Below are 12,314 nucleotides of genomic sequence, written 5' to 3'. Positions count from 1 at the left end.
CTAATACCATACACAAAAATAAACTCAAAATGGATCACAGGCCTAAATGTATGGATGGACACTCTAAAACTCTTAGAGGAAAACACAGGCAGAACACTCTATGACATAAATCACAGCAAGATATTTTTTGACCCACATCTTAGAGTAATGAAAATAAAAACAAAAATAAACAAATGGGGCCTAATTAAACTTAAAAGCTTTTGTCCAGCAAAGGAAACCATAAACAGAACAAAAAGACAACTCTCAGAATGGTAGAAAGTATTTGCAAACGAAGCCCCCGACAAGGGATTAATCCCCAAAATAAACAAACAGCTCCTGCAGCTCAGTACCAAAAAAAACGAACAACCCAATCAAAAAATGGGTAGAAGACCTAAACAGACATTTCTCCAAAGAAGACATACAGATGGCCAGCAAGGACAGGAAAAGACGCTCACCATTACTAATCATTAGAGAAATGCAAATCAAAACTACAATGAGGTATCACCTCACACCAGTCAGAATGGGCATCATCAGAAAATCTACAAACAACAACTGCTGGAGAGGGTGTGGGGAAAAGGGAACCCTCTTGCACTTTGGTGGGAATGTAAATTGATACAGCCACTCTGGAGAACAGTATGGAGGTTCCACAAAAAACTAAAAATAGAACTACCATATGTCCCAACAATCCCACTACTGGGCATGTACCCGGAGAAAACCATAATTCAAAAAGATAAAATGCATGCACCCCAATATTCATTGCAGCACTATTTACAATAGCCAGGACATGGAAGCAACCTAAATGTCTATAGACAGAGGAATATGGGTAAAGAAGATGTGGTACATATATACAATGTAATATTACTCGGCCATAAAAAGGAACAAAAGAGTACCATTTGCAGAGATGTGGATAGACCTAGAGACTGTCATACAGAGTGAAGTAAGTCAGAAAGAGAAAAAAGCAAATATCGTATAATATTGCTTATATGTGGAATCTAGACAAATGGTACAGATGAACTTATTTGCAAAGCAGAAATAGAGACACAGGTGTAGAGACCAAACATATGGACACCAAGGCGGGGGGGATGGGGGTGGGTGGAATGAACTGGGAGATTGGGATTGACATATATACACTACTATGTATAAAATAGATAACTAATAAGAACGTACTGCATAACACAGGGAACTCTACTCAACGTTCTGTGGTGACCTAAATGGGAAGGAAATCTACAAAAAGAGGGGATGTATGTATACGTATAACTGATTCACTTTGCTATAGAGCAGAAACTAACACAACATTGTAAAGCAACTACACTCCAATAAAAATTTTTAAAAATAAATTTTAAAAAAAGCTTCAGAAAACAAATGAGTCTTGAGTCATAGCCTAGCTCTGGCTTCCCCAAGGACTTACAGGAGTTCCTCTTCTAGGGAATTCAATCCATTGGGTATTCTCTGGAAAGAGTAGTGGCATCTGCCCAGCCAGGCAGTTGAATATTGAATATTGTACAAGAATATTGAATATTGTACAACACTGAACATTGTACAAGACTATGTAAGAGGGTATGCATTGTTTGAAATCTTCTGTTTGAAAAACTCATCATGGCCTAAAACAACTCTCGTAAGTAAGCCAAATATGAACCTCTTTAGATAAAATGACAGCAGATCCAGGCAGCAGGGCATGGAAATATGAAAGAAACTTCATCAGTACATGATCAAGCAATTTTTAAGCTTGTAGTGATAAAAGAAAAGGTGAGAGGAGGTTTATGTGGTTGATATGAATATATATATATATTCACTTAGACAGTTTTTGAGAAATTTTGGTATTTTGACTCTGTATCTGGTTAAGAAAACTCTTCCTATAGGACTGTAACGAAAAATAAGTTCCAGTTCTGATTTGCCACGTTTTACCCTTAGAAAATCACTTGGCTCTCAGTAGATTACTTTCCTCTTCAAATAAAAGGCTGTAAATTATCTGTCATCCACACCGCGCAGAGCTGCTCCCTATTTGACAACTTCAGTGGCCTCTGCCTTACTTTCCCAGATACCCTCTTACCGAAGAAAGGCAGCGGGGGCGGTGGGCCTGGCCGTGAGGGCTGTCTGGGGTCCCACACCCTCGGTCTGAATCACAGCCCCACCCGCTGCCAGCCGTGTAACCCTGGGAAGCTGCTTAATCTAAGTGCTACACCTCTTCTGCGCAAGGGGGATCATTAACGTAGCGCTGTCCTCATAGCGCTGTTGGGCGGATAAGAAGAGACCATCTCTTCTTCCCTCCCTCTTTCCCTCCTCTTCCTCTCCTCTCTCTTAAACCTGCTGCCTAATAAGGCACCTGGTTAACCCTCCAGCCTTGTTCCCTAACACCTTCTACCTGGTGAATCACGTGCCCTCTAGTGTACAGCTGGATTCCCTCTACATCCCCTTCTGTGGAGACCAGAGGAGGTTTATCCATTTCACCTCGGGGACGGAGGTGCAGGTTAGTCAAAGAACTCAGTATCTCACAGCAGGTCAGGGGCAGAGATCTAGGTCAGATGCCAGCCCCAGGGCTCTTGCTGTTTCCTCCCAGCACTGAGAAACCTCTGGGGCCTCTCTCTGTTCAGTGTTGACTTAGCCCATCCCCCTTACCCCCCAGAGCTCACACCTGGGGGCAAACACGCGTTGTGAGGCGTGTTCTTACCATAGGCGTTTTCTTCATCTCTTGCTGTCTTCTGTCTTCTCATGATTCCCTGAAAGAGTCCCAAACACCATTTGCTCAATCATTCATTCATCAAATAAGTATAACTACCTCCAATGTGTCAGGCAAAGTCCAAAGAGCTGGTGACACCACGGTGAAAAAGTCACAGTTCCTGCCCCCTCCAAGCATCAGAATTGAGGGAAAACGGTGGAACAGCTTGGTCTGGGGTTGGGACGGTACTGTGAGAACACTTGGTGAGCTTGTGCTGTCTTTTCAGGACCTTGAAGTGCACAGAGCAGAGGGGAGATGATAATACTCTATGTCAATGAGTCAGTTTTAGACATTAATTTTTCCAGGTAATTTTATGTTAGTGACATAAGCGGTAGAAAATAAGTTTTCCCAGGAGATTCAGCAGCCAAGGGTGGGGAGGGGGGCTTTGGAAAACCCTGAGAACAAGAAAGTTTGCTCACTGACTTAGGACCTACCTTAGGCTTGTTGGCCTGGGAAACAAGAAGAAAATTGGAATTTTGTTTTTGGAAATCGGAAAACAGACGTATTTCCCAAACTGGTCTGGAGAGCTCCTGCTCTCAGAAAACCACATGATTTGGCTCGTCCTAATATGTCTAAATATGGTGAGACTGGGATGCTCCCCTCCAGCTCTTTATGTTCTTGCCTCAAACCTGAGGCTTCTCAAAGTAAAGTGATCTTACCCACTCAAACGTTATTTAATACAATTAAACATTCTGTGGTCAAGTTTGCCTGATCACACGAGTGCCTGAACCCGAGAGCACGGTCTCTTCTCAGTCTACTCCAGCCTCATTTCCAGCTAATCCCCTCCCCAGACAGCCTCTCCACAAACAGCAGATTTCAGGGCCTTTTCCAACCACCTTGTGTGTTCATTCCCAGGACCATTCACCCACCACACCTTTCTGCCTGAGTCCCGTCTGTGCTTCAGCGACCATTTCAAATTCTACCTCTTCATGTCGCCCACCTGGTTCCTGCAGGTAACTGTGTTCTCCCCCTGTCGGCACCAACAACGAAGCAAAAGCAGAGGGAGAGGTTGGCTGGATAACCTGTCTCTGGCCAAAGGACTCAGATGGCAGGTTTGCCTAGAACTCAAGCCAAAGCTGTCGGTGTTTCTGCAGTAACTCTCCCGCCGCCCCCCACCCCTTACCCGCCCCCACGTCACCCCACCCCCCCAAGCTTCTGTAAAGTTTACCCCGGGGGTAAATCACATAACGTGATTCGTTATTTTGTGTCTAGAAATCAACAAACTCCCGTAATTGACACCAGAGCAGAAATGAAGAAAGAGCCACAAGGTTCAGAGCCAAGAAGAAAAATTTAGCTAAAGCAAGATGTCCTTGTCAAAGCTGGAAATGAGGAAGTGAGTCACAGGGAATCCACAGAACTCTCGAGTAGGTGACTGGACTTTCCATACAGTTAGAAATGGGGGTTAAAATCGTTTAAAATAATTTTCAAGAAGGAGGTAAGCTCCCACTGTAATCTGGGACGACAAATGGTTCTTAGTTATTGAACTACGTAAAACATGTATGTAGAATCCTGTATTCGGAATACTCTGAAAATTCAAAGTTCGTGTAGTTCAGTGCCCCTCAGACTTGCTGTTTTTCAGAATTACTTGGGTGTTCTTTAAAAATGTCCATTCTGGGGGGACCATGCTCAGAAATTCCGATTTATGAACCTGATGTAACTGATGTAATCAGTCCACAAATCAGAGTTTGGAAATGAGCTATTTATTCAGACCCCTTCACTGTACAGATGATGAAATTGAGGTGTCCCTGCAGCTGGCGTGGGAGAGACCTGAATTAGGGGGCAGACATGTAAGGGGTCATGCAGGAAGAGGGGTTGAACACCTAGTTCTGGACCTCTTAAATTTCTTGAGGGTCCCCTCTTGTGGACAGAGGGGAGAGGGAGAATCTGGGGGGGTGAATTCGGATGGTACCCTGACTCACCACATTGTAACTTGCTCTGAAGTTAGACTGCTTTGGGGGCCACAGAAATATCTTCTGCCTGTGCTGAAAATGCCGTTTGGACAATGTTGAATGCCTTTTAAAATGTATTTTATTCCTAGATGTGCTTCCAGCCCACACTTCTCTTCCTGTATGGAGGGAGTGTGGAAGGAGACAGGAATGTGTGTCCTCCAGACTGGAGAAGATGCTCATACACCTTCTTTTGAACTTCCTCTACTGGAAACTTGTGACATCTTTACAAATCTGGACGCCCCATCTTAATGGCTCCGGCTCTTACACGCATGGTGCCTGGTGGAACCCAGGTGCTCAGACAGTAAATGCTCTCGGAGCCATGTTCCTTCTGGTTGGTTGCAGCTCCTGTCCCCTGCCGGGGCTCGCCTTTCCTGGTGACCGACTCTGACAGGTGACCTGAGAAAGCCCTGATCTCTGCTTTCCCTTCGGTTGTGTGTGCGGCAGGCTGTTTTCTCCCAGTGTGCACAGAGGAAGTCTCAGGCCTTTGAGACTCAGAGCTCTGGAAAGCCCAGAGGGAGGGTTAGGTGGTGGTGACGACTTAAAGAGACAGGAACATTCATTGTGGGCTTAAAGCATTTCTCTTACAAAACCTCCCTCCTGTTGTGACTAATGTGGTGTGTGTCTCCAGCAGGGCCCCTCGATACCAAATATCTTGTTATACCTGAGGAAGGGAAGGGTGTTGTAGGACCCCGAGGCCTGACTGTCCTTCTAGAACTGTTTAATGATCTAATCTTCAATGAGTTTTTACCCTGTAGGCATTTTTTCCCCATATCAAATAAGTCCAGAGAGCCTCCTGCCCCAGAACAAAGAACATGATAGCTTTTCTCAACAGCTGTCCATTGACTGGACATCCATGTGGCCAGTGCTCCTCTGGGGTCCAGTCTGTCAGAAAAATCCAGAAGCAGAGTTTTATCTGAGAAAGGAAGTCTCAGCTACTGAAGGACTTGAAGCTAGCTGTTATGTTGAGGATGGATACCTTTACACAATCCCTAAATTAGCCTTATGAGGAGGCTTAGTCTGGTCATCTGTGTTGGTATCACCAATACTAGTTATTCCGTCTTCTCTCAAGAGGGTCGTGAGAGTGAGGTCAGCAAAAGAGCCAATGGTGTGGTGAACAGGCTACAAAAGGACTGGCCCTAGGACTGGTCAGGTCACCAACCTAACTCAAACTTTCTGGAGTTGACTGTCCCTATGTGTGGGAAGGAGGGCTGTCCTGAGCCCTAATCTACTGACTGGGACCTGCTTTTTCATCTCTTTCTTTCCAGTCCATTTTTTCAGGTAGGAGAGAGACCCAACTTCCACTGTTTTCCATTCTTTATTTCAGGTACAGAATCTCTAGAATGACTTGACACTCCCATTGTTTCCATTCAGCATCATGGCAGCCAGGAGTGTCTCATTCTCCCACTAGATCAGCAGGGCCAGGACTAGTGTGAGGCAAGTTCGGTGTCCAGGGCACAAAGTTGAAGGAGGCACTCACTGCCAAGATCTCTCAAGTGCCAACCCTCCAGGTGAATGGCCCTGGGAGTGAGTACTTCCTTAAGGCTGAGGGGCATATGGCTCCTCACTGGCTTCACCCTAGTCCAAGCCACATAGACCAGTCTTGACTGAGTCTTTGACACCCAACATGCGCCTTTCATGGAGATGCTTTCAGTGCCTCTTGGACATCTCCTTGCCATTCGGTGTTCTCATGCATGCACGTGGTGTCTTCCTTCAACCGGTTGTGAGGATTTACCTGGTTACGAGAGGATGCTTGGCTAGTGCACGGAGCAGCCTGAATTCATCAGAGAGCTAAGGTCCCCAGGAGCAGACCTCGACCTGTGACAGTGAGAAGTTAGTGGATAAATACCCCATTTTCCTTGCTTATTAAATTGTGCACTGCCCACCAAGTGAGATAAATCTGAGGTATATTCTGGACCAACTGCTGTGGTCCCCGGCAGGACAGAGACCCAGTTGTCTGCGGTGGGATCCCTCTTATCATTGTCTACAGTGGTAACATGCTCATCAACACAACCTGGGTCGGCTCCTTTCCCTTCCCTGTCTCACATTCCCACGGCCCTGCTAGTGCTTTCTGGGATCGCCTTCCTACCCCAAAGTAACTGTCTGTCTCCATTTTCCTCTGCATTCTGATTAGATTAGCTTTTGGTTATTTGCCATTGTCTCTGGGCTTGGTCCCCTGGTATTCTCCGACTTGCCATCGGTTGTGGAAGCCTATCCAAGGCCAAAGCCCTGAGACTCCTGGGTCTCAGAACCATCTAGGGCTCCTGCTTCCTCTCCTCCCTATTTCCACACTTCCTTCTTCTCCTTTCAGATTTGCATATTCATTGTTTTCCTCTCTATCCTTATAAATCCAGTAAAAATTAGGCAGAAGGAAAACATCCTTCCTGAACAGACCTTCAGAAGAGAATAATAAGTTCAAACCTTCTGGGATCATTCTTCATGCCTGATGTCTCCCTGCGTTTTCTTGACAGAGCCAGAACTCAACTATCAGCATCCCCAGGGCTACAAAGGAATAAGAACTATCCAAATATCATCTCAGGAGAGGAGATTATAGGGAAATACGTCTTCGATGAAATATTGACTATCTGATAGACATAGGCGCCACTATGCACCAGCATTTAGAAGGACTATTTTAGTGTCATGTAGATCCTACTTTCTTTTTTGTGGGAGAGAGAGAGTTTGTGGCAACCAAGGTTTACTTGTTAGGAGTACCAGTGAAGTAGGTGTCATCCAGGATTCAGTTTCATGGGACAAGCACCAGGGCAAGCTTCCTAGTTTGATAGCATAACATAAAAGGAGAGGAAAGTTTATAAGCCAAATCAGAAGTTAAAATGTTGTGTGTTTCATATTCCAATGTTATGTACAATGGGACACTGGAGTGAAAGAAATAAAATAAAAGTTCCGAGTGAGAGAGATGCAAACGTTCTCACAAACCTAGACTTGTATGAGAACCTAGGATGAGTTTCAGTTAATAAAAGAGCAAGATAAAGGACTGGGGGGTTTATCTGAAGAAATACCAGCATGCCAGAAAACAGCAAATGAATGGGGAAAAACACTCAGACTAAATGTGTAGGATATGAAGAAAAAAGGACTGAGAATAGAACACCAAAGTCCTTATAATTCTGGAACCATCAAGGGGAAAGCAGTAGGAATATTTGAAAAGTGGAATGCTAGCTGAAAAGTGTGTTGTTATTAAAGACAAACTGCAGAAATCTGAAAAAGAAAAAGAATCCATTAAAATGGGGGACGTTTTTGCTTCTGGTTAAGTTGGAGAAAGGTTCAAAAGCCCTCAGCTTCCACACTGACAACAAAAATTGGACAGAAGGAAAATATACTTCTCTATGTCAAAGGATGGTGGAAGCAAGGAAGCACCGAGGAACTGAATTCTAGATATAAAAGAGCCGCTTATAGGTGAGGAGAGAGCTGGGGAGCCTGCTATACCTGGGGTAAGTACTTGGTCTGGATATAAATATTTGGAGGTGTTGGCTTGTCACAGACAGATTTTGCAGAGTGGAGGAGAAGTCAGATGATCATGTGACAACAATGTGGGTTATCTAAATAGATCGGAATCTGTATGATCCTAAAGGCAACGCTAAATTGTCTATCTGGAAAACTCTTCCCGTTCTCATCACAATATTTTTTCCTAAGAAAGCAGCAATGGAGAAGGGTCAAGAAAATAATGAGAAATTATTCTATCCCATTAGGCCCTGCTAGTGAGGTAAAGCCATTTCAAATTAGAGCCTTACACCTTTCTCAGTTCAAATGTTGATTAGATAAAATGTTGCTTAGATAAGAGATTGTTATGTGTAGTATGAATCTGAAGTGAACTTAATCGACTTAAGGGTGGCTCATTCTCATTTCAACTCAAGCATTGGAGCCAATGATGTGATCAGTGTAATCACTAGACAGATAAATGAACTTGCACTATCCATAAAATAAGCCAAACCCGGGGAAACATAAGCTTTAGACTTCAATTTTATTGTCTTCAATATAAATTTATGTGACATATGAAGAGTCAGGAAAATATGGCTCATAATCAAAAGATTAAACATTAGAAGCAGAACCACAGATGACTCATTCATTGGAACTTAGGACTTTAAAATAGCTGTCATAAAAGTGTTAAAGAATTTATAGAAAAATAAATATAATGGGTTAAGAGTTGAAGAATTTCATGAGAGAAGTATAAACTCAAAAGTATTAATTCTGGAAATAGAACATAAAATATTTGGAAAAGAAAACATTTATTGAATGGACCTCATAACATATTGAACATTGAAGAAAGGACCTATGAACTTGAGGACAGGTCATGAGAATTTATTGAGACTAAAGCATAAAAGGAAAATATAAAAAATAAACAATCACAGCACTAGTGATCACTGGGATAGTATCAAGCAGTCTAATGTAATTAGAATCCAAGAAGGAGAAGAAAAGACTGAACTGCTAGGAAAAAATATTTGAAGATATAATGACCAAAATTTTTTAATTTTGATGAAAAACTTCAACCCATAAATCCAAAAATTTTAACTTTATGTGGGAAATACAAAGAAACCCAAAATCCAGGCACTTTACAGTCAAACTACTAAAAACAAAAACCAAAAACAAGAGAGAGAGAAAGAGAGAGTAATTTAAAATTAACTAGGGGAGGAAAAAAAGACACATTACACACAGGGGAACAATATAAGAATAATGGCTGCTTTCCTATCAGAAATAATGCAAGCCAGAAAACATTGGAATATCAATAATATTTAAAATGCTGAAGGAAAATGAAAGATTGACCCAGCAAAACTACCCTCCAAAAATGAAGATAGAAAAAAGACATTTTAAGATAGAAAACCAAAGAGAATTTGTCCCACAGTTCTTCAGGTTGAAGGAGAAAGATACCAGATAGAAATTTGGATCAACAGGAAAGAATAAAGTTTTCTGGAAAATTTAAATATGTGGGAAATATGAAAAGACTGCTATTTTGATTATTGCTTAGTTTCTTAAAAATGAAATTGACTAGGGCTTCCCTGGTGGCACAGTGGTTGAGAGATCGCCTGCCGATGCAGCGGGCACGGGGTCGTGCCCCAGTCCGGGAGGATCCTGTGTGCCGCAGAGCAGCTGAGCACATGAACCATGGCCGCTGGGTCTGCGCGTCCAGAGCCTGTGCTCTGCAACGGGAGAGGCCGCAACAGTGAGAGGCCCGCGTACCACAAAAAAAAAAAAAAAAAAAAAAAAAAAAAGAAAGAAATTGACTAAGGCAAAATATTAATAACCTATTGTGAGTTTCTAACATATGAAGAAGCAGAAAATGACAATATCACAAAGGAAGGGTAGAGATTAGATGCAAGTACACTTTCATAAGATTCTTATATTAATATCCTCTTTGAAGTGGTCCACTCTTAATTCAAGGTAGAGAATAATATGTTAAGGATAAATACGTTAGTTTCTAGAGCAACCACTTAAAAAAAAAAGTCCAAAAGAGGAGAGGAAATGGAATAATTTTGAAAAAATCAACACACAAAAATGAAAAAAAGAGGAACAATGAAAGAATGGGGCAGCAAAGCAATCTACAGATTCAATGCAATCCCTAACAAATTACCAATGGCATTTTTCACCGAACTAGAACAAAAAATTTTACAATTTGTATGGAAACACAAAAGACCCCAAATAGCCAAAGCAATTCTGAGAAAGAAAAACAGAGCTGGAGGAATCAGGCTCCCTGACTTCAGACTATACTACAAAAGTACAGTAATAAAGATAGTATGGTACTGGCACAAAAACAGAAATATAGATCAATGGAACAGGACAGAAAGCCCAGAGGTAAACCCATGCACCTACAGTCACCTTATCTTTGACAAAGGAGGCAAGAATATGCAATGGAGAAAAGACAGCTTCTTCAATAACGGATGGTGGGAAAACTGGACAGCTACATGTAAAAGAATGAAATTAGAACACTTCTTAACACTATACACAAAAGTAAACTCAAAATGGCTTAAAGACCTAAATGTAAGGCCAGACACTATAAAACTCTTAGAAGAAAACATAGGCAGAACACTCTTTGACATAAATCACAGCAACATCCTTTTGATCCACATCCTAGAGTAATGAAAATAAAAACAAAATAAATAAATGGGACCTAGTTAAACTTAAAAGCTTTTGCACAGGAAAGGAAACCATAAACAAAATGAAAAGACAACCCTCAGAATGGGAGAAAATATTTGCAAATGAATCAACGGACAAAGGATTAATCTCCAAAATATACAAGCAGCTCATGCAGCACAATATTAAAGAAACAAACAACCCAATTCAAAAATGGGCAGATATACTAACGCATATATGTGGAATCTAGAAAAATGGTACAGGTGAACCTATTTGTAGGGCAGGAATAGAGGTGCAGATGTAGAGAACGCACTTGTGGACGTAGTGCGGGAAGGGGAGGGCAGAACGAACTGAGAGAGTAGCACTGACATATATACACTACCATGTGTAAAGTAGATAGCTAGTGGGAAGCTGCTGTAGAGCTCAGCGCTCGGTGCTGACCTAGAGGGGTGGGATGGGGGGTGCGTGAGAGGGAGGCTCTAGAGGGAGGGGATATATGTATACATGTATACATATATATGTATATGGATATATGTATAGCTGATTCACTTTGTTCTACAGCAGAAACTAACACAGCATTGTAAAGCAATTATACTCCAATAAAAAAAAAATCCTACTGTGTGGCTGAGAAGACAAAAAGATGGGCGTGTGGAGGGGAGGGGACTCAGATAATGCACAGCCTCTAGGGGCTCAGAAGCAGTACTTTATCAGCAACCCAAGCCCTGCAGAAGGCCAGCCTGGTTACACAGGATAATAATAGCTAGTCCCTAGGGCTTGCCCTGTGGGATGAATGAGAAAGCATATTTAAAGTGCCTATCGGTGTCTGGCACACTGACACTATCAATAAACAAGTGATACAGGAATGAGGAATGACTGTGCCCAGCCTAGTGTCTGAGTCACAGCCGTCATTCAACAAAGGCAGCTCTTAGGGGAGGGAGAGACAGAAGACCCAGGTTTGAAGGAGGAGTAGCTCTTAAGAACAGCAAGGAGCTTCTGAGGGTTCTCTACAACATCCACAAAAATAAACTTGTTAACAGAAAAAAAAAAAGAAAATATGGGGCAAATAAAAAGCAGGAGCAAGATGGTAAAGGTAGATGTAAATCCAACCATAGCTATAGCTATTTTAAATGTAACTGATCTTTGACAAAGAAGCAAAGATAATTTAATGGAGGAAGCATAGACTTTTTTAAATTTTTATTTATTTTTACTTTTTAAATTGAAGTACAGCTGATTTACAATATTATATTAGTTTCAGGTGTACAGCATAGTGATTCAGTATTTTTATAGATTATAGTCCATTTAAGGTTGTCACAAAATAATGGCTATAATTCCCCTTGCTGTACAATATATCCTTGTTGCTTATCTATTTGCTTCATAATAGTTTGTATCTCTTAATCCCATACCCCTATTTTGCACCCCCTTCCCTCTCCCCACTGTATCCAGTAGTTTATTTTCTATAACTGTGAGTCTGTCTAAAAGCATAGCCTTTTTTTTTAAACATCTTTATTGGAGTATAATTGCTTTACAGTGGTGTGTTAGTTTCTGCTTTATAACGAAGTGAATCAGTTATACATATACATATGTCCCCATAT

This window comes from Physeter macrocephalus, chromosome 5, assembly GCF_002837175.3.
Source record: "Physeter macrocephalus isolate SW-GA chromosome 5, ASM283717v5, whole genome shotgun sequence".
In the NCBI taxonomy this organism is placed as follows: Eukaryota; Metazoa; Chordata; class Mammalia; order Artiodactyla; family Physeteridae; genus Physeter; species Physeter macrocephalus.
The sequence above is the reverse complement of the archived record's forward strand: the minus strand, read 5'-3'. Positions refer to the sequence as shown.